At 46.0% G+C, this 27906-nt stretch overlaps 1 protein-coding gene across 1 annotated transcript in view; it reads right to left on the bottom strand.

Moving 5' to 3' along the window:
• The window catches only part of TMC1 (transmembrane channel like 1), a 206495-nt gene extending 180755 nt beyond the window's left edge, over nt 1–25740 (bottom strand). The window contains exon 1 of the mRNA XM_080820083.1: nt 25652–25740. The gene's annotated coding sequence lies outside the window, so the exon portion shown is untranslated. The remainder of the gene's footprint in view (nt 1–25651) is intronic.
• Between the last annotated feature and the right edge of the window lie 2166 nt (nt 25741–27906).

The raw sequence follows: 27906 nt of genomic DNA, 5'->3' as shown, positions 1-27906 counted from the left end.
CAAAAAGCCAGGAAAACAAGCAATAAAAAATCCTTGGTGTGTGGTCAGGCATGAAGTTGTAGCTTGGGCCTTCAGTGACCACAGAAATGAGTTAATAAGCCAATAAAGTGGGTGTCCATTTTAGATGGTCAGAGGCCAAAGCACTTAAAGTGATTTGCACAGCCTTGCATCAGGATTGTACCCTTGTTCCCCAAGATGTCTTAAACATGGAGCAGAGCCATCTGTACAATTGAAGAAATGATCTCCAAAAATTATCAAGACCACCTCCATACACAGTACTATAAATGCTACTGAATAAAAAAGGTGAAAATGATCAATTGTGAGTGACAATCTATCTTTCCTCCCACCACCTTCCAAAACAACAAGCCTTAGACTAAATAGTAGATGCTCTTTGGTTTTGTCATGAGTCAGCAGATTTGGCAATTTCTCTATCATCAGAAATGTTCATTGGGGAGAAAGTAAATTTCTGTCTAAAGATAGGAATGTTGGGGGACGCCTGGGTGGCTCAGTTGGTTAAGCGGCTGCCTTCGGCTCAGGTCATGATACCAGCGTCCTGGGATCGAGTCCCATATCGGGCTCCTTGCTCAGCGGGGAGCCTGCTTCTCCCTCTGCCTCTGCCTACCACTCTGTCTGCCTGTGCTTGCTCACTCTCTCTCTAACAAATAAATAAATTAAAAAAAAAAAAAAGATAGGAATGTTGGGGCACCTGGGTGGCTCAGTTGGTTAAGTCACTGCCTTTGGCTCAGGTCACGATTCCAGGGTCCTGGGATTGAGTTCTGCATTAAGCCCTCTGCTCAGTGGAGAGCCTGCTTCTTTCTCTCCCTCTGCCTGCTGTTCGGCTTACTTGTGCTCTCTCTCTGTCAAATAAATTAATAAAATCTTTTAAAAAATAAAATAAAATAGGGATGCCTAGGTAGCTCAGTGGGTTAGGCTTCTGCCTTCAGCTCAGGCCACGATGTCAGGGTCCTGGGACCGAGCCCCACATCAGGATCTCTGCTCGGCGGGGAGCCTGCTTCCCCCGCTCTCTCTGCCTGCCTCTCTGCCTACTTGTGATCTCCGTCTGTCAAATAAATAAATAAATAAAGTCTTTAAAAAATAAAATAAAATAAAGATAGGAATGTTTTCACAAAAAACAATGTTCACATCAGAACAGGGCAACATTAGTCAAAAAACACACCAACAAAGTGCTGTCAGTGTAGTTTCTGGAACAGTGGTGCGCTTGTGGGTAGAAATTCCCTAACAGGAAAATCACAGCGAATCATTATCGGATATAATTTCTGGGTTCAATCTAAGTCCATCGCTTATTGGCTGAGTGACCTTGAGTTGAGTGACTTGACTTTCTCAACCCTCGGTTTCTTCATTTGTAATAATGTCACGGGGGAGGAAAAATAATGTTTCCTCTGTCTTCTGAGTTCTAGCTCAGACCCCTGTAGGAAAAGACAGATGAATGGGGGAAAAAACAAACAGAAGCTTATGCACATGTGTGCCTCATGATGCATGAGAGATCCCCAAGGGAAAATGAGTCACTCTAGAAACCCTCCGAACTCTGACTTCAATACCATCTTCAGCTCCGGACAAACGAAAGAAAGGTGTGTTGAGGCCAGTTACAGGGAAGCTATTAGAAAATGCATGATAAACACAGATAAAGCTATTACGCAGAATTAAGCCTAGTGCCCTTCCGCATTGATCAGATTCTCTCGTAATTGAGTCGTTGTCCTTCTCTTCCTGATTCCCAGAGGAAAACCCTCTTATAAATGGAGAGTTTCTTCATAAGCGTAAATTTCTTTTTTACAAAAGGGTAACTTCTCTGCCTTCAGAGCTTCTCCAGCGCCTGCTGCTTCTCAATCAGCTGAAAATAATACGTATGCCCAGGAGGCATAGTTAGGGGTGGCAAATTCAGCTACCCTTCAAAAGTGCCTGCATCCTGGGGTTGCCAAGAGGATTAAAAAGGCTAATACAAGTAAGGGATTCACAGAGTGCAGTTGGAACATGGAAAGTACCCAGTAAAAGTTAGCCGTTACTATTTCTGAGCAATGGTTTTCCATGTGGGTCGCTGCACCAGCAGTGGCAACATCACCTGGGAACTGGGCAGAAATAGGACATGTGCGGGCCTTATCCCAGACCAGCTGAATCAGAAACTCTTGGGCAGGATCCAACACTCTGTTTTAAGAAGCCCTGTGAGTGATTCTGGTAACACACCAAAGTTCGAGAACCATGCTTACAGAATATAGGGTAAGACGAAACATAGGTTCTGCTAGAATTTATTACTAAGAACTTCTGGGTTTTTGTGAATATTTAGATGCAGGAAAGTGCTTGGATTTTTGGTTTTGTTTTTTGTTTTCTCTCTAAATGACAGGAAAAAGAATTACAGCAGTGGCTTGGAACAGTAAGATTTCTGTAGGATGGCTCTTTCCATCTTTTTTGATTTTGCTAGCCAGAACAGGTGATGCTACACAACTGTGTTTCAGGAAATCTAGTATTAAAGTGTCTACTTTGTAAGGCCCAAGATACAGTGGAAAAGCTCATTTAAAGAACAGAGAGCAGGGCACCTGGGTGGCTCAAGGGGTTAAGCTTCTGCCTTCGGCTCTGGTCATGATCTCAGGGTCCTGGGATGGAGCCCCGCATCGGGCTCTCTGCTCAGCAGGGAGCCTGTTCCCCCCACCCCCCCACCCCCACCCCTGCCTGCATCTCTGCCTGCTTGTGATCTCTCTCTCTCTGTCAAATAAATGAATAAAATCTTAAAAAAAATAAAGGAAGGAGAGCCTACAGTGTTGGTGGTCGTCGGGAGATTGTACACTGGCACATAGCCTACTGCATTAGTCTTTTTTTTTTTTTTTTTGAAGACTTTATTGATTTATTTTACAGAGAGAGACAAGCAGGGGGAGTGGGAAAGGGAGAAGCAGGCTCCCTGCTCAGCAGGCAGCCCGATGCAAGGCTTGATCCCAGGACCCTGAGATCATGACCCGAGCCGAAGGCAGAGGCTTAACCCACTGAGCCACCCAGGCACCCCTCATTCATTAGTCTTAATTATTTCTGTAAACAGTGTTGTAGGACTCTAAGATTGGAGCACAAGCATGCGCTGAGTCAGTGACAGAGCCAGGTGCTGGGGTGTAAAACAGGGTTTCTAAGTCTGTAAGTGTAAGGGCCTATTTAGCCAGAGCAATGACATCCGGTTAAACAGTGATTTTGTTGTTTATGCAGTAAAACTTAAACTGTCCCTGCCCCCTCTCCCCCCAGGGTACTTACTTAAAAACAAGTCCCAGAAACCAGTCCCAGGTAACAAAGCCCAAATACAAGGGTAGGTCAGGCCAGGTGGAGGTATTCAATCAGTGGGGACGCATACTGTCTCCCTAGCTACCAAGGAGTATGGGCCCCGCCCTTTGGGTGCCTTTCGGGAGCCAATTCTGACCAAGGTGATAGGCCAGTTCAAATATCTACTATAGGATAAATTGTAATTCAATTGGTCACTTATGTGTGACCTAGCAGGACTGTGCAGCTTTCTCTGTGTTACAATCTCACTGGCCACCTGTGCGTGTCCAGGCCCAACCACATGGCCTTTGCCCTTAAAAGCTAGTCTGTAAGGCAGAGAGAGGTCGCCTCTTTGCAAGAGACAGCCTTGGCCGGCCAGTTTGATTCTCAATGCTTGGCGTGAAATAAAGCTTTGCTTGACCTTCGCTTTGTATCAGTCTCACTCCTTTGACCATGGACCCAATAGTAAGTTCTGTTGCTTGAAGAGAGTCAAGAAGGTGTAGATACAATTAAAGGTAAAATCACTACTTAGAACTAAATGTACCAAAGTGTAGAATTTTGTCACTTCACCCTGCGTACTGCCATAGACACTTCCTTAAAGTGCCCATTTAATCATGTCACCATACAGCTTAAAAGACTTAAATGGCTCCCTTAAACCTGGCAAGTGAGAGCCTTTGTAATCTGGCGTCTGGTCGACCTGAGGCATGAACTTCAATCCTGAAGTTAACACCGCCTCCATGGAGCCCTCCCTCCATCAGCAGGAAGTCAACCCCTCCCGACTCTGAGCTTCCTCTGGAGGTCATTTCTACATCATGTTCATAATCCTTTGAATGTCTGGATCTCCACAGGACTTGTACATCACTTTCACCGACACCGAGAAGCCCATTTTCATTTTTGTTTTTCCAACAGTTGGTGTAAAGCCCAGCACCAAAGAAATACTTAGTAAATTAAGACTTCTCATGGGTCTAAAATGCAAGATCTGTGTGTGAGCCTGAGATCAGCCCAGGAAAGCCCAGCGATCTCATGGAGCTTCTCTCCACCCGTGGAAGCACCCACATCTCTGAATTTCCAGAATCTCTGCCACTTCCAAGATTCCAGTGTCATCCTCTTCTAGCAGAAGCCATGTCCAAGATAGAACATCCTATTTGTCACCACTGTCTTCTGACAGACACAAAAATGCGTTTCTTTAAGACAGCCTGACCCCAGGCCGTCCAAGTTGCTCAGGCTGTTAAGTACCTGACCCTTAAGTTTCGGCTCAGGTTGGGATCTCAGAGTCACAGACCCTGCTTAAGATTCTCCCTCTCCCTCTGCCCTTTCCTTTTTCTAAAAATTTTTTCTAAAAAAAAAAAAAGAAAAAAAATCTATATATTCTGACCCCAAACTTACTACATCACTTAGCTGATATTAGATTGAAACTCCAATTTTCACCCCAGGCTCTAAGTCGTGAGCTTTATAGCTTCAAGATTGAAGTCAAAGCGGCAAAATCAGCTGGGTGGAGCAATTTAAAACAGCTGACCCCACCTCTGTCGGCGGACGCAGTGATCCCGGCATTCAGAGTCGCGGTAACTACTTTCCTTTCCCAGCCCCCCACTCTCCATCTGACTTCCCTCCCAGCCCTGCTACTGTTTCACGAGTTCTCAGATGGGCATTTAGAAGACACTTGCGCTTCTCGACTTGGCTTTTGCTCTGTGCCCCGGCGATTTTCTTCTTGCTAAATCATTCAGCCTGAAGCATTTGGCCCAGGGCGGCTGGAACACCCCGGCCGGCAATCTGAGCCAGTTCCTTCCCTGGAGCCTTAATGCTTAGGAGTCACAACACCTTGAGTTAACTGCAAATTGTTCGAGAATATCCTATTTGTTCGGTGGTTTAGGATCATCTTGCGTCTACAGCCATTTCCCTTAGGCCAAGAGATACACTTCCAGTGTCTCAGTGAATGGGAATAATGGATAGATGTGTATGGAATGACAGTGACACCCCTCACTCTTCCTGATCCCCATTAAATACCCAGCTCCTCACTGTCGGCCTTGAAGAATCTATCGACAGTTCCCTATTGCTGGTTCTGAGAGGGCTGAGGCTCCTCCTTTATTTTTTTTTAGAGATTTTCTTTCTGTATTTGAGAGAGAAGGCACGAGGAAGGGCAGAAGTGAAGCGGGAGAACTAGGTTCTTGTCTCACAGAGTCAAATGAATCTTGCGGACAACAGAGAGTGAGTAAAGTGATAGACGTTTAGTAAGGGAAGATACGGGAAGAGCTCTCAGAGTGAGAGGGGTTGCCACCTCGAGCATTCAGGTTCGCTCTTTTATAGAAAGCTAGCCCGGGACCTGAAATCCTTCTAACATCTCTGTTGATACCACCATTGAGCAAGGATTAGTGATAAGACCAGTGATAACACATTCAATGGCTTACTTCCTTTTTAGGGTCTGGTAACTCTCTGCCGGTCACAGGTGATTATCATAAAAAAACCACCCACCTACATGCCTAAGGCAGGGTGGTCTACCTAGGGGTTTGTTCCCCTATTTGGTTTCCCTACACTTCCATATTTTGGGGGTTTTTGTGAGCCTGATCACAGAGCTCTCTCTCTCTCTGCCTACTGAACACTGAGTGTCCCTTACTCAGAAGCAGAGCAGACTCTCCATTAAACATGGAGCCCGATAAGAGGCTTGATGCCAGGACCCTGGGATCATGACCTGAGCTGAAGGCAGATGCCCAACCCACTGAGCCACCCAGGTGCCCCTAATCTACAGAGTTTCTGAAACTGAGATCCATACACCCACGGGTCCTCTATTTTGGGGAGATATCTGCGAAAAAGCTTTCACCCCATCTACCTTCTTCAGCATTCATGTAATGGAGGAAATCCCATTATCTTTGCAAATGAAATGGTGGGTGTCCTCTGGTATTCCTTCTTCCACTTGAGCCATGTCTCTGCTGTCCCTTTCTCCTTGCCCAAACAGTGTCCCTCACTATGCTGGTCCACCAGTAAGCAACTTTATACGGAGATCGTTGTCAGAACCCAAGGAAGCGGGGAGGAGGAAACATGGATCTGGAATCCCCAAGTGTACAGGACAAGGAGAGGAACAAACCCAAGTCCTCTCCCCCGTGGGAAGAAAGTAGGGAGGAACAGTTTCCAGACTGTGAATTCTGCTCTCCCCCAAAAGACCTCCTCTTCTTCCCTCCCAGAACCCCTTCTATACGGTTCATTGATGAAGACCCTGAAACCCATTCAACCTTCTGAACAATAAGAAGGCCAGGATTCATCTCATGGCCTAAAACCAGGCCTTGAGGAGTTCAGTAATTCTATTATCAGAGCTCTGTGTCCACTATATTTGCTACACTTTTCAGCAACATTTGGGAGGCAGACAAAGATATTAGTAATAATAGATAACAGAGAACAATCAACACCTCACAATGCTCCATTACGTTATTCTTCTAGTATCGTGGGGGGGGTGGGAAACAAACTTGTTTTTCATTCAGTCAGAAGACAGTTGAATATATCTTCCAGGTTGGAAGAACAGAGAGAGGAAATAATTTATGTCCCTGCAAAATAAGTCCCTCAGGGGCCCCCTTTCAATCACAGGGACTGGTGGACAAGGAGACCAAGACGGGGACCAACAGTAGAGGGTTTCGTGGAGAAAGAGCACACTCCCCTGTCTTTGGAAAAGAGGACAGTCCCCAGAGCAGAGATCAAACAGAGGAGTTTACTTGCATTTCCGAGGGGGAGTCTATAGACGTCAAAGAGCGCACAAAGAGATAAGAAAGCAACACCACCGGCCTAGGCTGAGGATTATTTTGTTTTGTTTTGTTTCCATTTTCCATTTAAGATGTTTGCTCTGCTAGGATATAAAGCCCATCTGTGCTCTCCAACCTGTTACCCATAAATGCCCCATGAGGGTGTTATTTTCATGTCATTCCAAGAAAGGGAGATGAGCACGGCATTTGGTTCAGCATGGAGTAGAGAAAAGGGACCTTGAAGAGAAATGAGAGGCTGGGAACACGGACTGGGTTCTCGCCATAGCATGAAGGAGGAGGCAGGTCTGCAGTGACATTTATCCCCGGGAAAGTGCAGAGATCCCGGAGAAGACAGAAAACACAGGCTCTGCACTGACATCCGGGCCCCACTACTCATGCTATTGTGATCACCATTAATGCCCATGATGGGAGCCAAACAGAACCCACCCAACACAGATCCCAATAACACCAGAAGCCCGGTGGCCTCTCTATCTAGGCATCATCATCAGTGCATTATCTCTCTCTGCCCATACCAAGTGCTAACCCATCTTTATCCCCAGGGCCTCGTGGGGCGAAGCTTGGAAAAGGTGGCCGTTTATGCGGTTGCTACACAAGGCGACTACCAGTCTTCAGTCTTAATCTGCGGGAGGGGAAACAGCAGATGCCCTCAAGGTGGCCCTTCTCTTTCCAGAAACGGAAATCTGTCACAGAGCTTGGGGACTCCAGAGTTGAGTCTCTCTGAGCCGAAGTGCACTCTTGTGTCCCGCTGACCTGCTTGGCCAGGACACTTCGCTTGCCCCACGTGAAGGCCACTGTGCTGTCCCTCCTTCTCTGAGCAGGAAGAAAACTCAGTGGCCAGAACCCTGGCCCGTGACAGATGTAAAACGTGCTTCTCCAGAGAGGCAGCAGCCGAAAGTCTTTGCTAATAAACTTGTCCGATTAGGAATCTTGTCATCTGAGAAGGCTCCCACATGGCAGTTTTGTGATCCTTGTCACCAAGGTTCTGTAACAGGAGCAGCTAAGCTGACGGTGTAGGAGTTTGTGAAATTCGAAACCACAAATATTTACCAGGGTTGCTGGTGGCCGGTGTGTCTTCCACACGCACAAAATGAAGCAGGAACGAGATCTTTCCATGCTGTACACTTACAAGCCCCAGACAGTCAGCTGTCTCACGCACGGCGCCTTCCAGAGACTGTAGTGGTTTTTCCTTTCTTCTTTTTTTTCCCCCTAATATTTCAACTGTCATTTCTCTCCAGTTAGTAATGTATCAAGGTGGAAGGAAAGCCCTTAGCATTTGAACTCTGCAAAGGAGACCTACAGAAATACAGCTCTTAGCTGCTTCAAGCTGCCCCAAAACGACTTTGTTAAATGTATATTATCCCGAGTTTCCCCGAGGAGACAGTGTAAACAATTCCTTATGAGGTGGGCTTTGGTACAGATTTCCTCTACGGGTTTCTGAATTTCTTCCTAAAAGAATCTCTGCTGCTTGGCAAAGCTGTGATACTCAGTACTTTCAATGAAGTGGTCATTTCTTATTCAGGCCAGAATTAGATGAGTAACCTGGTTTCTGCGACTCAGTTTTCTTTTACAAAATTAGATTGTTGTATGATCTGCTATGAAGCCAGAGCCACCATGAAGCACCACAGTACACAAACACGGATAATGGAGCGCACCACACCGCCAACACAGATCCTTGGTCTAACTGACACAGAATGAGGGCAAAGTGATCAGAAAATGAAGGGAAAGGAGTGGAATGAGAAACAGAGGAAGGAAAGATAATGGATTAATTAGACATGAGGGAAGCACTGGGCTCCCATGGCATTTGTCATTCCCGCTCTCCCCTGGTGAGGAAATCTCCAAAACTAGGCACCCCCAATTTGGGGGGGTACACTGATAGGCTGAGGATACACAAACAGTCTTTATACTTGTTAGCCATCAGTTTCTTTTGCCCACCTTTTTAAACCCCAGTATCTCATACAGGAAAGGTGCTCAGTTGCAGCTCTGATAAATATTTGTAGAGCAAATATTTAAAGCTAATGTGGAAACCATTCGATAAAAGGTTGATAAGGAAATGGGGATCAGGTGATGAATACCTGAATTCAAGAGTCAGTATCATTAAAGTGAAACAGCCAGATATGATGTAGCTCGTGGAGTGGCGCACTGTGACAGACACAACATCATATCCTTGCAAAAATCTGAACCTGGACTGGATTAAACCTTTAGAGCTTACTTCCGGTTGATAAAGTGAATGGCCGCTGGTGGACCAAGTCAGACACCAGCTCTGGGAAACAGACAAATCCAGAAGGTAAGACATTCTACAGCTCAACTCACCAGCATCTTCAACAAGTCAATGACAAGGAGAAAAAGAGAGAAACACAGATAAAGAGAGAGATTGGAGATGACTGCTTTGGATCTTGATCGAATTCCAGTTCAAACAAATAAGTTATACAAAGACAATTGGACAGACTGGAACATGTACTGTGTGTTAAAGGACTCCAAGGACTTATCATTTAGTCATGGATATTAGTAGTACCTATAGCTATGTAAGAAAGTCTCCATATGGGCGTCTGGGTGGCTCAGTCAGTTAAGCATTTGCCTTCAGCTCAGGTCATGATCCCAGGGTTCTGGGATCAAGTCCCACATCAGGCTCCCTACTCTGCAGAGAGCCTGCTTCCCCTTCTCTCTCTGCCTGCCGCTCTGCCTACTTGTGCTCTCTCTCTCTCTCTGTCAAATAAATAAATAAAATCTTTAAAAAAAAGAAAGAAAGTTTCCATGTTTTCAGAGATGCATATCAGAATAGAATGATGTGATATTTCGGATTTGCTTAAAATACTTAATGCACACGTCAAGGGAAGGGGAATCAATGAATACTATGTGGCAAAATCTTTATTATCATGGGGTCTTGGTGATAAATATAAGGAAGATAATATGCATTGGGGAACATTTTGTTGTTCTCCATGCTTTTGTTTTGATGCAGTTCTCATTCTCTTCAAAAGTAAATACCTTGAAGGATGTTCTGACCAGGAAGAGGCATGGGGAGCTTCTTAAAGGGCTAAAAATGCTCTCTTATCTGGTGTGGATATTAGTTACAGTGGTGTACACACTGGTAAAACTCATCAAACTATACACTTAAGATTTGTGCTTTTCATTGCATCTGTTATGTTGCATTAAAATAAACTAGCTTCCATCTTTAGCAGGCAAAATTAAATTAAATAAACACCTACATGAATAATTAAATGCAATGCACATCTCCTCCCTTGGCCCTGTGAGATGCCCCCACTTCAGAGATTCCTGAAAATTCTAGCATCCACTCTTTAACTGGTCTTCTATGTGCAAAAAAGCAATGGCACTCAGTCAATGGGAACACTATCTCCTTTTAGAGATTGGAAAAACTATTACCCGGTTTCTGGGGTGATGGGACTTGAAAAAGAAGCAATTACAAGCTTTGGCCTTGAGTCATCAGCATCCCAGGGCCCTTAAAAGAAGAAATGGAGAAAAAACTGATGTGTTTTTAGGTAAAGGGAGAGAGGGAGGCCTGGAGGAGGGCCTAAAGGGTGAGCAAACTTAAGACAAAGCCACCACAGCCTGGGTAGTGCAGTCACTTGAGCATCCAACTTTTGATTTGGCTCAGGTCATGATCTCAGGGTCCTAGGATCAAGCCCTGTGTTAGGCTCTGTGCTCAATGGGGAGTCTGCTTGTCTTGTCTCGCTCTCTCTCTGCTCCTCCCCTGCTCATGCTTTTTCTCTCTTTCAAATAAACAGATCTTTTAAAAAGAAGGTGAAGCCAACCTTGCAGAAATCAGGTGAAGTGAAAAAAAAAAGGGGGGGGGTTTGACAGCATTGGACCACTGGCTCCAACCCTCACCTGAAGGGGCTATTCTAATGCTGGACTTTCCAGTTTGTAAGAAATAAATTCCCTTTAAGCCTATTCAAATGAAAGCCACTTTAATTGACAGAGTGATTATGTTCTGTACTATATGAGACCCAACAATGATCATTTCTGAGTGGAAGAAGAGTGGACGCCAGACTCTTGAGCAAACAATATACAGTCTGGGCAGGGGTCTATGAAGTAGCCAGATACAAAAGCTCTGTCTAATAGGGACATCATATCCAGGGAAGTGACTGACTAGAATCAACCCATTTGGCTTCATGTCCTTCAGTAAGTCTAATGGTAGTGGCAAGAAGAGTTGGCTTAGGGGCACCCAGGTGGTTTGGTCCAGTAAGTACCCTGTTCTTGATCTTGGCTCAGGTCTTGAGCTCAGGGTCGTGGGATCAAGGTCAGGGTCAGGGTCCACCCTCAGTGAGTCAGCTTGAGATTCTCTCCCTCCTTCTCTACTTCCCATTATAAGAGAAATTAGAAACAAAGAAAATTAATAAGCACATTCTCAGACCACCGAATTGCACAGCCCGAATTACTGTCATCATCAGTTAGTGACACCTCGCCCCTTGCAGAGGAAGGGCCCCAATGGTGAGCAAGGAGGGGAGAAAGTAACTGATACCCAGGGCTGACACTGCAGGGCTTACGAGACAGAAGGCCAGAGATGAGCAATATCCTCACTGAAAGGCCAGTAACAAAATGCAAAGCAGACTGAGAAGCCCAGCTATAGGCCTGTTCCTGTTTTCCTCCGATTCTGACTTTGGGCGGAGACCTCTAACTTCCTTATTTCCACGTGAGTCCTTTCAATAAGCCACTTTCGATTCCAATGCTTCTCTTCTTGAAAAATAAACACTATTTTCCATAATGTCCAATTTTCTCCAACTGGATCTCTCAAAGAGAAAGAGAGTCTGTCTTCCCTCTAGTAAAATTTACTTAGTAGGCAGAGAGGCAGGCGGGGGGGGGCGGGGGGGGCGGGGAAGCAGGCTCCCTGCTGAGCAGAGAGCCCGGGGCTCGATCCCAGAACCCTGGGATCATGACCTGAACCGAAGGCAGAGGCTTAACCCAGTGAGCCACCCAGGCGCCCCTAGTCTTATTTTTTACGTGTAAGGAATGAGTCTTTTCTCCCAGGGCAATACTGTTTAAGCAACAAGGAGCCCCGTCTGTGAGATCATAGCTGTTGCATCGCTTGCTTCCACCAGAGGGCGCAGTTGCCGGTTCACACACCCCGAGTCCTGCAAAACTTACCACAGAATAAACAGCTTCACAAAACTCACCGTTTCTCCCTCTTCCTGAGAAATCGCCACTGCTTAAAACAGCTACCGTCTCCGTGACTGAGATGCCGGATACTCATCAAGTGTCTCAGAGGGTTTTCCTAAGTGAAAGATATTGAGCCAAGCCCTCGGATAGCGCTGGTGTTGTCTGAGAGTGTTGTGGGAGAGATGACCGTTTAGCAAATAATCGCACGTATAAACACGCGGCCACCAACTCTGATTTATGCTTCAGAAAGAAACAAAGGCTCCGGATTGTTAATGCCACACAGGACCAAGCTGGGGAGGGGGATGGGGGTGGGATCGAAAGGAGGGAAAGGAGCAGAGTTACGGAAGGGGGAAGAGGAAGCATTCTCCCAGACAGAACGAACAGCAGATAAGAAGGCGTGGAGGCTGGAAGGATTATGGCACTCAGGAAAGACCAAGAAAAAGAGAAGCCAGAGCTTTCAAACAGAGGATTAGAACAAAAGAAAGGAAGAGAACTGAATGATCCCATTGGTAAGTCCTTGGCTTCAAGAAGCATTTATACAATGACCCTCAAATTTATATCTCTAATCACCTCCCTCTGAGTTTCATATGTATGTCCTACTGGATATATCCACTCAGTTCTTTCAAAGGCACACTCAAGTACACATGCAGCGCTGAATTCATGGTCTTCTCTGGTTTGATCACCTGTTCCCTGAATGCCTGTGAACAGGACTTGGCCATATGTTCCATTGCAAAATTCAGAAAACAGGAAAGAGGTCCTGAATCCTCCTTTACACTTAACTGCATAACAATCTACCACCAAATCCTGTTCATTTTATCCGCCAAATCGGACCTTTTTTCTTTAGATCAGTGATTCTTCCAGTGTGGTCTCCAAACTAGCCACATTCAAAGGCATATCCAGGGAACTTGTCAGAAATGCAAATTCTCAGGCCTCACCGCAGTCGCAGTCCTACTGAATCCAGTGGGCCAGAAATCTGCATGTTAACCAGCCCTCCGGGAGGCTGGAACTCCAGCACACTTGAAGAACCACTGTCCTAGACCCCACAAGCCCCCTGCCTCTGCCGGGAACCTGTTTCATCACTTCTGATCTGGGCTGCTGTGGCACTTCTGTAATTTTTCTTCCCCGCATCAATGAGAGCCTCCTTTCAGGACGAATCTCAACCCTGGCAAGTACTGTAATCTACTGGGATCCGCAGGAAACCGAGGACTGCAGAATCTCTGGGGGGGTGGGACCAGGTTAATTCTTTGAGAGCTTCGCTTTCAAGGCCGAGACTAAGAACCATTCCGGCCCGCAGCCAGGCTGATCTTTTCAAATGCAAATCTGGTCCTGCAATTACCTAAAATCAGCCCGGGTCAAGCCCACATTCCTGCCACCTAAGAGGCCAGCTTGTGATCTCATCCCAGCGTTTAAATTTAGCCTCACTCACTCCCCGCTGGGTTCTACCACGCTGATGTCCGTCTTCAGTCCGAGGCAGGCCCAGGCTTTCTCCTGCCTTATATTCGTTTGCACCTCTTGCTGTCCTGCCCAAAATTGCTCTGTGTTACCCCTTGGCTCCATAACCTTCCTCATAATCATTATGTAATCTGAGCTCCAGCGTCCATCCCTTTGCTTGGGAAGTCTTTCCCAAGCTCTTTGTCATGGAAAGAGCGGGGTGGACTGGATACTGATTTTGTCTCATCTCACTCCAGAAAGTCCTGATCTAGGAGTTTATGGCTCATGGATTTATTTACCTTTCATTGTATACTTATTTGTGATTATTTACTGTTTTTCTTCCTCCCTGCATTGTAAACTGTAGAAGTCGTACACACGGGATGCACTAACAAATATTTACTAACTGATGGGACAACTCTTTGAGGTGGGCACTAATGAATGTTCTCCTTAATATAAGGGGACACTGAGTCTACACAGTTTAAGCATCTTGTTCGGCTCACACAGCTGGTAAAAGGCGTGGCTGGGTTTTGAACGCTGGTCAGGGACTTTCTAACCTCCAAGCCGTTCAGCAGGAGAGATTCCTAGTCCCGGATCCCAAGCGTGAGCTTTCTCGCTCAGGATTAAGCTTTGTTTGGTCCTTGTTAGAACTGGCTCAGCTTGAAGGCCACACAGTTATTTCCTTTCCATTGAAATCACAATCTGCTCCAAGGAAATGAAGCTTATGGCTCTCAGGGTATAAAGGGCAAATGTGTGGGAGAAGCCAGAGATCAAACTGTCAAGTACACTTGTTATAGAATTTTTCATGAGCTAAATTCAAATGCTATCAGTGGGTCAACTCCCCCTTGGATTCAAAGGAGTGAGAACAAAGGATGAGGAGAAAGGCAGCTGTCAGTGCATAATCGGAGGCCAGATGGAATGGTCCAGGCCTTGGGACGTGGAGTAGACGCAGCCCAGGGCTACGACAGAGGTCACAAGAGAAGGCAGAGCAGCAGACGCTAAGAAGCTTTTCTCCCTCGGGCCGGAAGGCGGGGGAAACATCAGATTCCCTGTAGTTTATCAGTGGGTCCCATCCAGTTCCACCAGCTGCCCTTCCTCCTACTGATCCAGAGTGAGTCAAAACCCCAAGAGGTCACTTTCTCTTTCTCCTTTTCCTCCTGGGCAAAATTAGGAAGTTCAACTTAGATGACCTTGAAAGACAAAATGCTGTTAGGATTGACTCGGGAGAGATAGGAACACACGTGGCTATTGGAAGTCATTCTCAACATCAGAAAGATCGTGACCCTTTCATGCTACTCCTCCACCCATACCTCATCTTATTCCTGAAAGAAGTGCTTCAGGTCAGGTCCAGTTGGCTTTGAAATCCACATGGAACCATGAAGTTCAAAGCAAAATGAATCCAAAGCAGAGTCAATGCCACTAATATACTAACTCCCCAAACTGGGGTAAACTAAATAAACTATTATTACAGAAACAAATACCTAAAAGACAATTTGGGGAGCCTTATTTTTTTAATAATTTAATTTGTTTGCATGACAATGAGTGATGTTTAATCATAGATAATTAAATCAGAATAAACCCAGATTGCAGTTCACCTTCACGTTTTTGAGATATATGGCAGAGTTGGAGCAAGACGTTTTTACAAGGTTGATGTCAGCACTAGGTGTAGTAGCTATGAAGCAGGACCAGCTGAAAAGCTTGAATAAATTCAGCTCTGATGTGCCTGGGCTCATGCTTGTTTCCCAAATTGCACCTAAAGAAATCTTCCCATCTCTTCATCCCCGACTCCGACCTGGAAAGCGGCTTTGCAACATGGCCCCCAGATTCTGTGACCTCCCTTCTGTTGCAACGTGGTCTGTGTTCCTTCTCCTCAAATTTGGGCTCTAGAAACTCCTCGATGAACAGAATATGAAGTGACACTGTGCCAGTTGCCAGACTCAGGCTCTAAGAAACTGGCAGCGTTGACTCTCGGCCTTGGAGCCCAGCCACCATGTTGTGAGGAAGCCAAACAGCCGCACGTAGAGGGCCTGTGTAGGTGGTCCAGCTGACATTCACAGCTGAGGTCATGGTCCACAGCCAGCACCAACTGCCAGACATGCCTGGCCCCCACTTTTCATGCTGCCCCTGATGACACCACTTGGTGTAGAGATGAGCTGTTCCCATCCAGTCCCATCCTGATTTCAGCTCCAGGAGTAAATTAAAGGATTGTTGTCCTCAGCGCCTAAGTTTGGGGTGATGCGTTAGGCAGCAACAGGTGACAAGAAAAGAAGCCTTCCTTGAATCCTCACGCCGGTCACTGCACCGCTACCATCAGTGTGAGAGTCCTGAGGGCAGTTCACAATTATTTCCCCTCTCTCCTCCTTCTGGAATAAGATGGAAATGCATGTCCCACCTGCCCTGAATTTAGGCATGGTGTATGGTCTAGATCATGGCCAATGGAATGTGACTGGAAAACGTGTGTGCCAGTTCTGGGCAGAAGCTTTAAGATCTACTGTGTGACCTGCTGAGTTCCCTTCCCTGTCACAGAAATGGTGGAAGCCCACTTGGAAATGAATCTTCCCTCAGCCAGAGTTCCTGAAGGGACCAGGATGAGCAGGACTGCATTGCTAACCCATGTTGGACAGATTAATTAGTTGTTGGGTGAAGCCACTGGGATTTTTTAAAAGTTATTTGTCTCCACAGCATATGACCAGGTTTCTCAAGAGCAGCACTGCTGACATCAGGAGCTAGATGATTCTTTGGGTGGGGCGGGGGCTGGGGGGGGACACGATGTCCTGTGCCTAGTTAGGGTGTTCAACAGCATCCCTGGTCTCCATCCAGTAGATGCCAGTAACACCACCATTCCCATCTGAGGCAACCATAAAGGTCTCCAGGCTTTGCCCAAGTTTCCTCAGAGGGCCCTAGTTGAGAACCGCTGACATAGACTACTTCACCTGTTGCAGCCATCACCATGCAGAGTGAATGGCCTCCTCCTTGTTCTTTGGAAGTCTTTCATACATACTTCTCTATGATACTCTTATCATTCGCCATACTGACTTACAGTAGTTCCTTGGACTTGGTCACCCTGAAGACTGTAAGGACAGATGGAAAAGTAGGGAAGAGCTACCTAGAGCTTTAGCTTTCTGTTAGTGATATGCCAAAGGAGGGGTTTGGAATTCACAGTCTTGCTAACAAGTTGACCCAGTTTAGGACCACCACAAGTGGTTGCACAGTATACAGACTGCACAACAGTACCTAACCACAAGGATAAGTGGTGAATGAGATCCATCCCACAGTGTTCACTACGCCACTTTCACAGAGAAGGAGGGAGTTCTTCTCATTCATCTATTTAAGGAAGAGCCTTTAAAACAAAACAAAACAACAACAACAACATAACTTCATACCAAGGTCAGTCAATGCCTGCCCTGACCCAGGCTGTGGGGGAATCTGGGATAAATCCACATCAAATAGGACAGGAAAATCCAAGCTCCCCCGTCTGATGTTGACACAGGGGTTCTCTTTTCCTGAATCATGGAAAGAGATGGAAAGCGAGTTCAAGCCACTGGACAAGAGTGAAAGAAACTCAAGGTAAGACTGTCTAGAATAAAAAGAAATGCAGTGAAAAATTAAGTCTCCTTCCTACTCCTGATCCCTGATATTCCCTCCCCAGGGCCAGCCACTGTCACAGGCTTCTTCTGTGGCCTTCCAGAGAAACACTGGGCATATTCAGTGATATGTGTATATAGGACTCCTTCTCTTTTTATTTATTTACTTATTTTTAAGAGAGGTGGGGGAGTGGCAGAGGGGGAGAGAGAGACTCTTACATCAGGTTCCACGCCCAGGGCGAAGCCCCATGCAAGGCTCCATCTCGTGACCCTGAGACCATGACCTGAGCCAAAATCAAGAGTCAGACACTTAACCGACTGAGTGAACCAGACACCCCCCAGCGCCCTCTTTTTTTAAAAACACAAATGTTGGTATACCAATGTTTGCACATTGTTTTACATCTTCTTTCTGAGCTTAAACATACACCTTAGGCAGTGTGTCTTAGCATTACAAGCCTCACTATTTTATGGATAGACCTACTTTATATAATCTGTTCCTTACCAATGGGCATTTCAGTTGTCTCCAAGCCTTACTATTACATCACTGCTTAAATAGAGACTTTTACAAAAGAGTAAAAATTTTTAAAAAACTGCTTACTTCATAACAGGTTAACTTGACCAGGATTCCCTACAATTGGTTATTTTTTTTTTTTAAGATTTTATTTATTTCTTTGACAGACAGAGATCACAAGCAGGCAGAGAGGCAGGCAGAGAGAGAGGGAGGAAGCAGGCTCCCTGCTGAGCAGAGAGCCCAATGCGGGGCTCGATCCCAGGACCCCGAGATCATGACCTGAGCCGAAGGCAGCAGCTTAACCCACTGAGCCACCCAGGTGCCCCCTAAAATTGGTTATTTATCTGAATAAAGCCCCATCTCCATTAAATGACCCCAAATCCCTAAGCCCTAATACATGGGCCTGTGGCACTCTCTAATCTATGTAAATGAAGCACCAATTAGAACCGTTTATTCAAGTTTCCATATAAAACGCCAGCTAGACTGTATATATTAGTGCATGTTGAAATCAGCCCTTGTGTAAATTGTTTCCAAAAGCACACAGCCAGTAGGAATCACTGCCTTCGCTGTTTATGAAATTTCCCTCTGGTTCTGCTCAAGCAGCTCTTCTTGAGGTCGTAAATTAGCTCCCAGAGTCAAACAGTTCAGGGTGGTGGCGTGGAAGTCCAGCATCAATACCGCCAAGCCCCAGGGTCTGCCATGACTCCTCCCATCCCCCCTACCCCCCCACCCCACCCCCGGTCCACCTGCGTCCCACCCGCTCCATCCCTACACAACACACGTTACAATGCTTGATGGCTTCATCGTACCAATTGTGTTCCCATCAAATGCCCAACAGCAGAGCAGTCTGACCCAGGAGCTCCCCCACTGACAACTTTCCATGCCTTATTCATGCCACCCTCCCCAATTTCAGTCAGATCTAATCCAGAGAAATTCTTCCTTGAGAAGGCTTTACCCTCATGCACGCTCTCCGCCTTAGGAAAACACAGTTCATCCCCACCATCACTTTTTCCTTCCTTTTTCTTCTTGTCTTGTCTTCTCCTTTCCTCATTTGCTCCCTCTCTTCATTCTGACTGCCAAGTCAGAAAGAGCCCTACTCATGATCCAGAGGCATTCAGGAAGTCCCCATGACACTTTCCCATCCAGGAAAAGGAAAAGCATATTTTTCCCAGGAAGACATCCAGATGGCCAACAGACACATGAAAAGGTGTGACCGGCGTCGCTCATCAGGGAAATGTAAATCAAAACCACAGTGAGATATCACCTCACACCTGTCCGAATGGCGAGCATCAAAAAAACTAAGAAATGGTGAGGATGTGGAGGAAGAAGAACCCTCATGCATCGTTGGTGGGAGTGGAAATTGGTGCAGCCACTGTGGAAAACAGTATGGAGGCTCCTCAAAAAATTAACAGTTGAAATTCCCCCAAGTCCCTTTTTAAAAATATTACTCACCTCTAGATAAACCTGTCTTCCTTGGGGACCAATATTAATGATAATCTATTACTTACTAACCCCGCGACAGCACTGTTTCGTCACTTCTCACCGTAATTCAGTGACATTATGCTTTCTTTAAACAGAAATCAGAGGCGGCTTTATGAAGCAGACAACACTGATCTCATTTTTTTCCCCAAGATTTTTAATTTATTTATTTGAAAGAGAGAGAGAGATAGATTACAAGTAGGCATAGAGGCAGGCAGAGAGGCAGGCAGAGAGGGAGGGAGAAGCAGGCTCCCTGCTGAGCAGAGAGCCGGATGCGGATGCGGGGCTCCATCCCAGGACCCTGAGATCATGACCTGAGCCGAAGGCAGAGGCTTTAACCCACTGAGCCACCCAGGTGCCCCGACATTATGCTTTCTTGATGAAGCCTCCTCGGCTTGGAACGACCTGCCCTCAACGGCAGCCTTTGAAAAACCGCTTTATCTCTCAAGCCTCTGCAGAGTGAATCGTTGCTTCCCCAGTCTCCCCCCACATCAAGTCGTTTTTATTGCCACTTCACCTGCTTATTTCATTTTGTTTTGCATTATTCGAATTTGAGAGACCGAGCCTTGTTAATACTTGCAAACCTCCCTGCCTGGAGCACGTCTATCTGGCACGTGGGAAATGCACAGGAAAGGTGTCCGGAAATGAAAGAGGTTTCTGCGGGTTGGGTTGGGAGCCGAAGACCATTTGCAAAGTGATCTCCTGGCCAAAATGCATTGTTTTTCGAACATTTGACTTATTGGTTTACTTATAACCAATAAGTATTTCAGGAAGCCTATTCAGACTTCTGCAATTCTTTAATAATGGCATATTTTCTATAAATGAAAGTCAGGATCAAAGATCTATATCAAGAAGAAAGGAAGAACCCAGATATGTGGGCCATAAAAAATTGGACTGAAAGTTTGGCTCTGGGATTCCTGGCAGCCAAACACAAAGGAAAATATGTTCAATTATATGGTTCTTATTGCCTGGGAGGGAAAAAAAAGCATTGCTTGGGGGAAGGAAAATTTTCCCAGTACTTCATTCTGAAACAAAAGCTCTTGTATAAGACTTCTCATAGGGGATGTTGAGTAGTCAAACAATTGACTCAGTTGGAATTTGGGGTGCATCCCTTGTTCTTGGGACTGCTAATGGTCCTATGGCAAGAGGCAGAGGCAAAGGGGTTCAAGTGGTGAAGCTATTTTATCTACTTTTAAAAAACAAAGATTATGGGGTATCTGGGTGGCTCAGTGGTTGGGTGTCTGCCTTCGACTCAGGTTGTGATCCCGGGGTCCTGGGATCAAACCCCAAATCAGACTCCCTGCTCAGCGGGAGGCCTGCTTCTCCCTCTCCCACTACCTCTGCTTGTGTTCCCTCTCTCGCTGTATTTCTCTCTGTCAAATAAATGAATAAAATCTTAAAAAAAACACACAAAAAAATTATTAGAACATGTTTAATGAATAAAACCCACGCAAAGGCCAACATAGCAATAAGTGTTAAAATTGTTCTGTTGTTGTTACTGGTTTTGTCTGTTTGTTTGTAAAAACAATAAGGACATTTCTATCTCTGCTTTATGGAGGTTTTGAATGGGAAATTGTAGACTACTGACTCAATATTTTTGAGGTTTAACATGCGTTTAATGAGTAGGATATTGGAAAGGGGCATTCCATAACTTATATTTAATTACTGAGCCTTTGAGCTTACTGAGTCTGGGATCGAGCCCCATGTCGGGCAGTGAGCCCGACATGGGGTCGATCCCAGGACCCTGAGATCATAACCCGAGCCAAAGGCAGATGCTTAACGACTGAGCTACCCAGGTACCCGAGCCTTGGAGATTATTAAAATAGAAATAAATTGAGATGATGTTTCTCCTCCAAAAATCTAATATGAAAAACTCAAGATTTTCAAAATCAAGGGTTTTATTAAATTTTGTTTTCCCCATATACATTGATGTAGCAATTCCATAAAATCAGAATCCTGTGTGGCAAATTAGCATACAACTAGAGCAGGTAGAGACTAATAGGAAGGCAGGAAGAGGGATTAAAAAAGACCAGTCAACATCCTTGGAAACTTCCAAGGGGGCTATTTGGCTCCCACCATCAGAAGTAGACCAACTTCTAGATATTAACTAAATCCCCAGTTAATATCCAGGCTGCCAATCCAAGCCAAGATCAACTGTGCTTTAAATTTCATTTTAAATATTTAGGGGAAAACAAAAACAAAAAAACAAAACAAAACAAAAAACGCAAGTGAATCAGCTGTAGAGCCAGAACATTAAATCATAGTACAATTTTCTAAATGTGTTTTTCTTACAGTTTGCCAACTTCTAGAAATCCCTGTATGTTCATTGTTAAGTATAAGATGCCATCATTCCTTCTGAATCTTTTCAACATGAAAATTGATAGCACTGTTTTGCTAATTCTATTTTCTGCCAATCATCTCTAAAATATTCTCTTGAACCCGAGGGGTGGGGGGGAGTCAGATTTATGTACAGTGTTGTGAGCATGAGAATGTAAAATGTGGGCTGTTTATCCCCAAATAGTTTACTAATGAAAACAGCTAGACTTTTGAGTCACTCCCCATTATTGGCTTCTATTGATAGAGTTTTGCGCTGTAACTCCGGGAAAACAGGGGTGGTGAGAAGGAAAATCAACTGCCAAGCAAAATGTATCAAGAATATATTGGAAATTCGAGCAGAATTTGAAACTAAGCCGCCCTGATACTTCTTGCAAGGTCACTATACGGTGAATCCATAATTCTTTTTTTGGTATTTAGCTGACCCAAGAGTACTCACAGCTAGGAACTCTAATCCAGGGAGAATACATCTAGAAAAGGAGGATGAAAGATATAAATGGACCCAATGCATCTCCCTCTACCAACTGTAATTCCAGTTAGGCTACAATCCCATGAGTGTGCCACGGAACAGAATAACATGACCGCTACAGATGGCCCAGGGATAGAACCGAATATTTATTCATGGAATATTCTGGTAATAGAGGGCATTGAAGAAAAAAATCAGGAAAGCTAAATGTAATAGGAAAAAATCAATCAATCAATCAATACCCCTAAACTAAGTTTCCCTTGTCAACCTTCTGTTTCTCCTTATTCTATTTAACAACCATGCCTTGGCCACCCAAAGAAACTTTGGTGTTTTGAACTCCAAAATGCTAACCCTTCACCAGTCCTGCACCAGTCATTACGCATTATGTATGAAGGTAAGATAATGGAATAAATTCATTTCTCAAATGTCGCCCGAATAACAGAAACATTCTTTTTTTTTTTTTCAAGATTTCACCCATTTATTTGTCAGAGAGAGAGAGGGAGAGAGAGAGAGCGCGAGCACAGGCAGAGGCAGAGGGAGAAGCAGGCTCCCCGCCAAGCAAGAAGCCCAATGTGGGACTCGATCCCAGGACGCTGGGATCATGACCTGAGCCGAAGGCAGCTGCTTAACCATCTGAGCCACCCAGGCGTCCCCAGAAACATTCTTTTGAAGGCAGGATCAAACTGGTGTACAGAGTAATCAGGTTTTCCCTGAACAACCCGGACTTTCTGCATGTCCAGAGAGAGGCAGAGTCAGCGAGAGGTGTTGGCCACCCCAAATCTTCTGGCAGAGTGGCTGGGGGCGTTTCTGGTTTGACTTGGACATCATCCAACCCTGAATAAGCAGATCCGTATTCCAGAAGCTCCCCGCTCTTACTTCACCTTAACGAGATACAGTTCGATGTTAAATGAAACTTCCCAAGGCTGCTGGATGTTTGCACTCCTTTACCTGCGAATCCGAACTCGGAGCAGACCACAGGAAGGGATTTGCAAGCCCTGGTGGGTTTCATGTAATGAAGAAGCTGGTGTGATCAAACTTCACTCTGGGTGTGTGTCTTCTGTCCCCTACCCCCGCCTTGGCTGCCACATACAAGTGTACTCCCAAGTTTAAAAAGGGGCTGGAAGTCAGTGTCTTCCGTGTCTTAAAATGTGCAAAGGAAGATTTAAGAGATGGAGGTAAGATGGTGCAAAGCCTGAAGCTAGGTTAGAGCCCCTTGCTCGTGAAGATACCATGAATGCCACTAAGGAAATGAGGAGAGTGTGCATAATGAAACTACTGGTTGAGAAAGATATGAGAGGAACGGCACAGTGAGCTGATAGTGGGGTTTCTGGGGAAGAAATATGGCAATTCTTCCAAACTAAAACATAAGGAAAAGAGACAAGACAATATAGCAGGGAAATACATAGTCTTAGTCTTCAGGGTGCCTCAGAATCATCTGGGGGGACTTGATAAAATATCTCTGGACCCCACCCCCAAAGAAACTGGGTAGGTCTGAGATGACACCCAAGTACTTGCATTTCTTTTTTTTTTTTTTAAGATTTTATTTATTCATTTGACAGACAGAGATCACAAGCAGGCAGAGAGACAGGCAGAGAGAGGGGAGGAAGCAGGCTCCCCGCTGAGCAGAGAGCCCAATGCGGGACTCGATCCCAGGACCCTGGGATCACGACCTGAGCCGAAAGCAGAGGCCCTAACCCACTGAGCCACCCAGGTGCCCCCCAAGTACTTGCATTTCTAACAGGTCCCAGGTCAGGCTGATTCTGTTGGCCCACGGACCACACTTTTTCAAGTAAGAGCGCTCTCGACGCTGGCAGATTGGAGGCTGAACCCCTGGGATGCCATCGCCGGCTTGTGAGCCTTTGGGAAAATAATCCAGACTCTCTGAATATTGGTTTTCCCTCCCTAAATAAAGATAACAATGTGTACTGCATAAGCGTGTTGTGAAGATGAAATGAAAGAACATATTTAAAGCAACTGAGACCTAATAGGGACCTTACAAATACTTCTGTTTCCCCCCCTCTCTGAAGACAGAGGTCAGGGAACTGGAATCCTGACCCAGGCGGGGCTCCAGGAAAAAGGACAGGGCTCTGTGTGCCCAGAACCAAGAGCCGTGTTTCTCAATCCCGGGCAGGCATCAGAATCAACGGGGGTGCCATGGAGAAGTGGAAATCTCCGGGCCCATCCTCCAGTCAAAGGACCGAGTGGAGTCAATGGGCTGGCGTGGTGCCTGGGTGACGGAGAGCGGCCAGGATCGAGCCCGGTGGCATACAGACAGGAAAGTCTGATATTTCTGAGGCAGAGTCCTAGACGGCAGAGACCAACTGGTGGCACAGGGATCTGGAAGGACAGCAGGGTGACTGCGAGGGCCGTAAAAGGGTTGGTTAGGTTCCATCAGAGAAAGCGCCTTGCGGAGGAAACAGGGGAGCTGGGAGAGGAGCCCTCTGCATGTGTGCTTAGGTGACCCAACCGAGTTGAACAGATGCACAGATCGTAAACAACCCCTAAATATACTGTGACGACAGCCCCTCACCTGGGAGAAAGGCTGCGCTCTGCGGCCAGATGGATTATGTTGATTTCTCAGCGGGGCCAAGATAGGACAAAGGTGTGAAGAGGAGTGAGAAAAATGCCGGAAGCCCTAGATCCATACACAGCAGTCCCCAGGTTGGGTCTACTCTCCCCAGATCAGTCCCAACAGTGCAAAGTGGAAAGTTATCCACTGAGGCACATCAACAGGAACTATGAGCAGAGGAAGTTTTTTTCGGGGATACCTCCCTCATTCTCCTCTTTCCCTGCCCTCAGGCAGCACACAAGTGTGTTTCTCAGAATGCTAGGCCAGGGAAGGCTGCAGGTGGCATGGCTTAAGTGAAAAACTAGGAAAAATGACACATCTTATAACTCATCCTTGACTATGCCCAAGACATATTAACATACTTAGTACCTCCAGAAAGCTCCCTTACTGGAAATCCTTATTTCACTAAACACTTCCGCAGCGTGCCTCCTGTAGCCGATTCCGGGGAACACGCAGTCGGAAACACTGCCCTACGGCAACGTCCTTGCCTGCCACACCCTCTCCCTGCCCCAGCACCAAGATCGGAACTGGAACCTGCGGTGTCCGAAGACAGAGACATTCAGGCTCCCCAAACACCTCCTGCTTGAAAGAACACGTCTGTGGGCTTTCCGATTCACAGCGTGGCCTGTGTGGCAGTCGCCTTTCATCACTGGAGTGGTTAAACAAGTAGATAGTACATTTCATAACAGGGGCACACCTGCCTGGCACTCTCCACCCCCTAGGGAGATCAGAACACACACACACACACACACACACACATATGGGAGCTGGGTGGAGAGAAATTCTTAGTGTGAAAGAGAAAATGACCCAGTCAAAGTCCTTGAGAAGGAAAATAAAATTGCAAGCGATGAATATGAAACCACAGTATGCTGGCTGGGTGATGGCCCGTCATTCAGCTGGCTTGTTTTCCAGCAAGCTAATACCCCCTCCTTGGAATTTCAGCTTGTAAATATATTTATAGCTGCTCAGACACAATATGCCGGATACGGAAAAAAAAAAAAAATCCACTTAGTCATTGTTCCTGGTGAACCAGTTTTGCAAGAGTTAACCTAATCCCTTGCACAAAGCTGAAAAAAGTTTGCCAAAAGGTTTAGTAGGGAAGTGGGGGCTCTTTGCCTCAAGGTTAGCTGATTTCAATCAGGTGGGTACAGAGACAAAGTATTACTTACGTACAGGGTGAACTGTTCTTGATCTAACCAGACATGGAGGCATTACACAGTGTCCTGCTAGTCCCCATGCTAATCGGAACCTTGGTCCTCTGTGCAGTTGCACAGAGAGCCCTGAGAGCTTTTGGCTTCTTGTCCTCTGCCCCACCCATCCTCTCTGGCCCAGGTCCCGCCACCTGCTGAACTGGGAGTTTCCAAATCAGTTGTGCAACTTTTCGAATCGACTTCTCGAGTGATTAAAGAATTTTAAAACAATTAATCTAGATGTGACTCCCCTAGGTGGTAAGTCACTTGAGGGCAGGGTCAAGGGCAGCTCTGGAACTTCTAAGAGGAGGCACACAAAGGCAGAGGTGTTACTGGAAGAGAGCAGTCAGAGGCTGTACTGGGGGACTGGACTTGAAATGTTGGTGGCCTAAAAAGCACATTGTTTATCCTTAGAGGATGTGCTACAGGAGGATTAAAAAAAATTTCTCTGAGAATAATTTTGGTAAAATTCAGAAAAATCAGAATTGCTCATATTACAGATTAAGAATGCCAAGGCTGGGGCACCTGGGTGGCTCCACTGGTTAAGCGTCTGCTGTTGGCTCAGGTCATGATCTCAGGTCCTGGGATGCAGCCTCGCATCGGGCTCCCTGCTCAGTGGAGAGTCGGCTTCTCCCTCTGCCCTTCCCCTTGCTCATGCTCTAATTCTCTCTCTCTCTCAAATAAATAAACAAAATCTTTAAGGGGAAAAAAAAAAAAAGAATACCAAGGGTCCTGAGTAGATAGAGCATGTTCCAGGAGGCAGCACGTGGAGGGGCAAGAAGAACCTGGCAGAGCCCAACAAACACCCCTTAGTGCCGGACAAGAAACAGAACTGACTCATCTTGACACCGTGGTGCTTAGCACAGTGTCTAGCCCGGATCAGAGATCTGTACATGTTTGTTGACACAAAGGGCACTGAGCATTGGATGGAGCTGGGAAGGGAGGATTGAGAAGACAGGAGGGAAGGGAAATAACAGAATGAAGAGGGTCTAGAGAAAGAGGTCAGAGAGGAAAGAGGGAAGGGAGGAGGAGCAAAAAAAGAGAGGAGAGCAAGGAAAGATGACACATTTGGCACCCAAGCTGGGATTATTCACGACAGTTATGGGGCTTCTGAGAGGTTCAGTTATTTTTACCCTCCTGGCCAAATACTACAGTTGTCGGAGCTTAATACAATTGCAGTTCTTGGTTTATGAAATTGGACTTCTTTTTTTCTGGTTCTGAGATGCTTTCTAGAAGTGATTTAATACAGCCGGCTTTGACGTCTTAACGGAGATTCTGCCGCAGGCCTCCTGCTCAAGGGAAGCCCTCTCTTTAGGCACAAAGGAAAATCTGCCTTGCTTTCGCAGACTTTTCCACCAAAAGCATTTTCCTGGGAACCGTCCCCTAACAAGTTCTTTCTGTCCTTCCAAACTCTGGTTTAGCTGATGGGAAGAGACGTGCGAGTCCAGTTTTAATCCCCTCCGCCCCCTTGCCTGACTCAGAGATACCAATCAGAAACGCATGTTTGATAGCTCCGTCATTTCCACTCTAGAGGAGAAAAATGTCACAAGCCGTGGATGGTGAAGTAACCAGATGAACAATACAGGACAGGCCAGAAAGAGACCAGAGCAAGGACAAGGGCCACCCTGAAGGCTGCTGTGACCCCCACACCCTTCTAATATAAGGCTCCTTTGTTTCAGTGAGTGTTGCCTTCTGGGCAAGAATGGGCCAATAAAAGGCAAACCATCTGTGCATGTGCTTCTCTCAGATGTCCACAAAAATCCCCATCGTTGTTACCTTCTGGGAAGCTCAGAATGTTGTCATTGTTCCCAATTCTCGTTCCAAAGATTTGCAAATTTAAGAGCATGGTATTGAGTTTTTAAACCTCATCTACTATTGTGGAATAATAATGTAAGCGAGACAATGCATGTAAACCCATTGTGTAAGTGTGTTATTACTTCTCTCCTTCCAAGTAAAGAGATGGAGGTGAAAGTGAGGTCAGGGTGGGGGCTGGGAGGGAGAGGCTGGCCCAAAGAAGTTCTAGAGCCTCATCGCAGTTGGCAGTGGCTCCTTTCACTACACCCAACTCCAGCCACTAAAATCGTTCCACAAGTACATCGGGTCACTGTGCTAGTTTGAAGGGACCAAACAGCACTGGTCCTATCTTTCTAGGGGTCTAAGCTTTATGGTGGAGACAGATAAGTGAACAGTCTCAGTGAGCATGTTAATTCCGGCAATGGGAGGTGAACACAATGTGAG

Source organism: Martes martes, assembly GCF_963455335.1.
Source record: "Martes martes genome assembly, chromosome: 12".
NCBI lineage: Eukaryota > Metazoa > Chordata > Mammalia > Carnivora > Mustelidae > Martes > Martes martes.
This window is presented reverse-complemented; position numbering and strand designations above follow the sequence as displayed.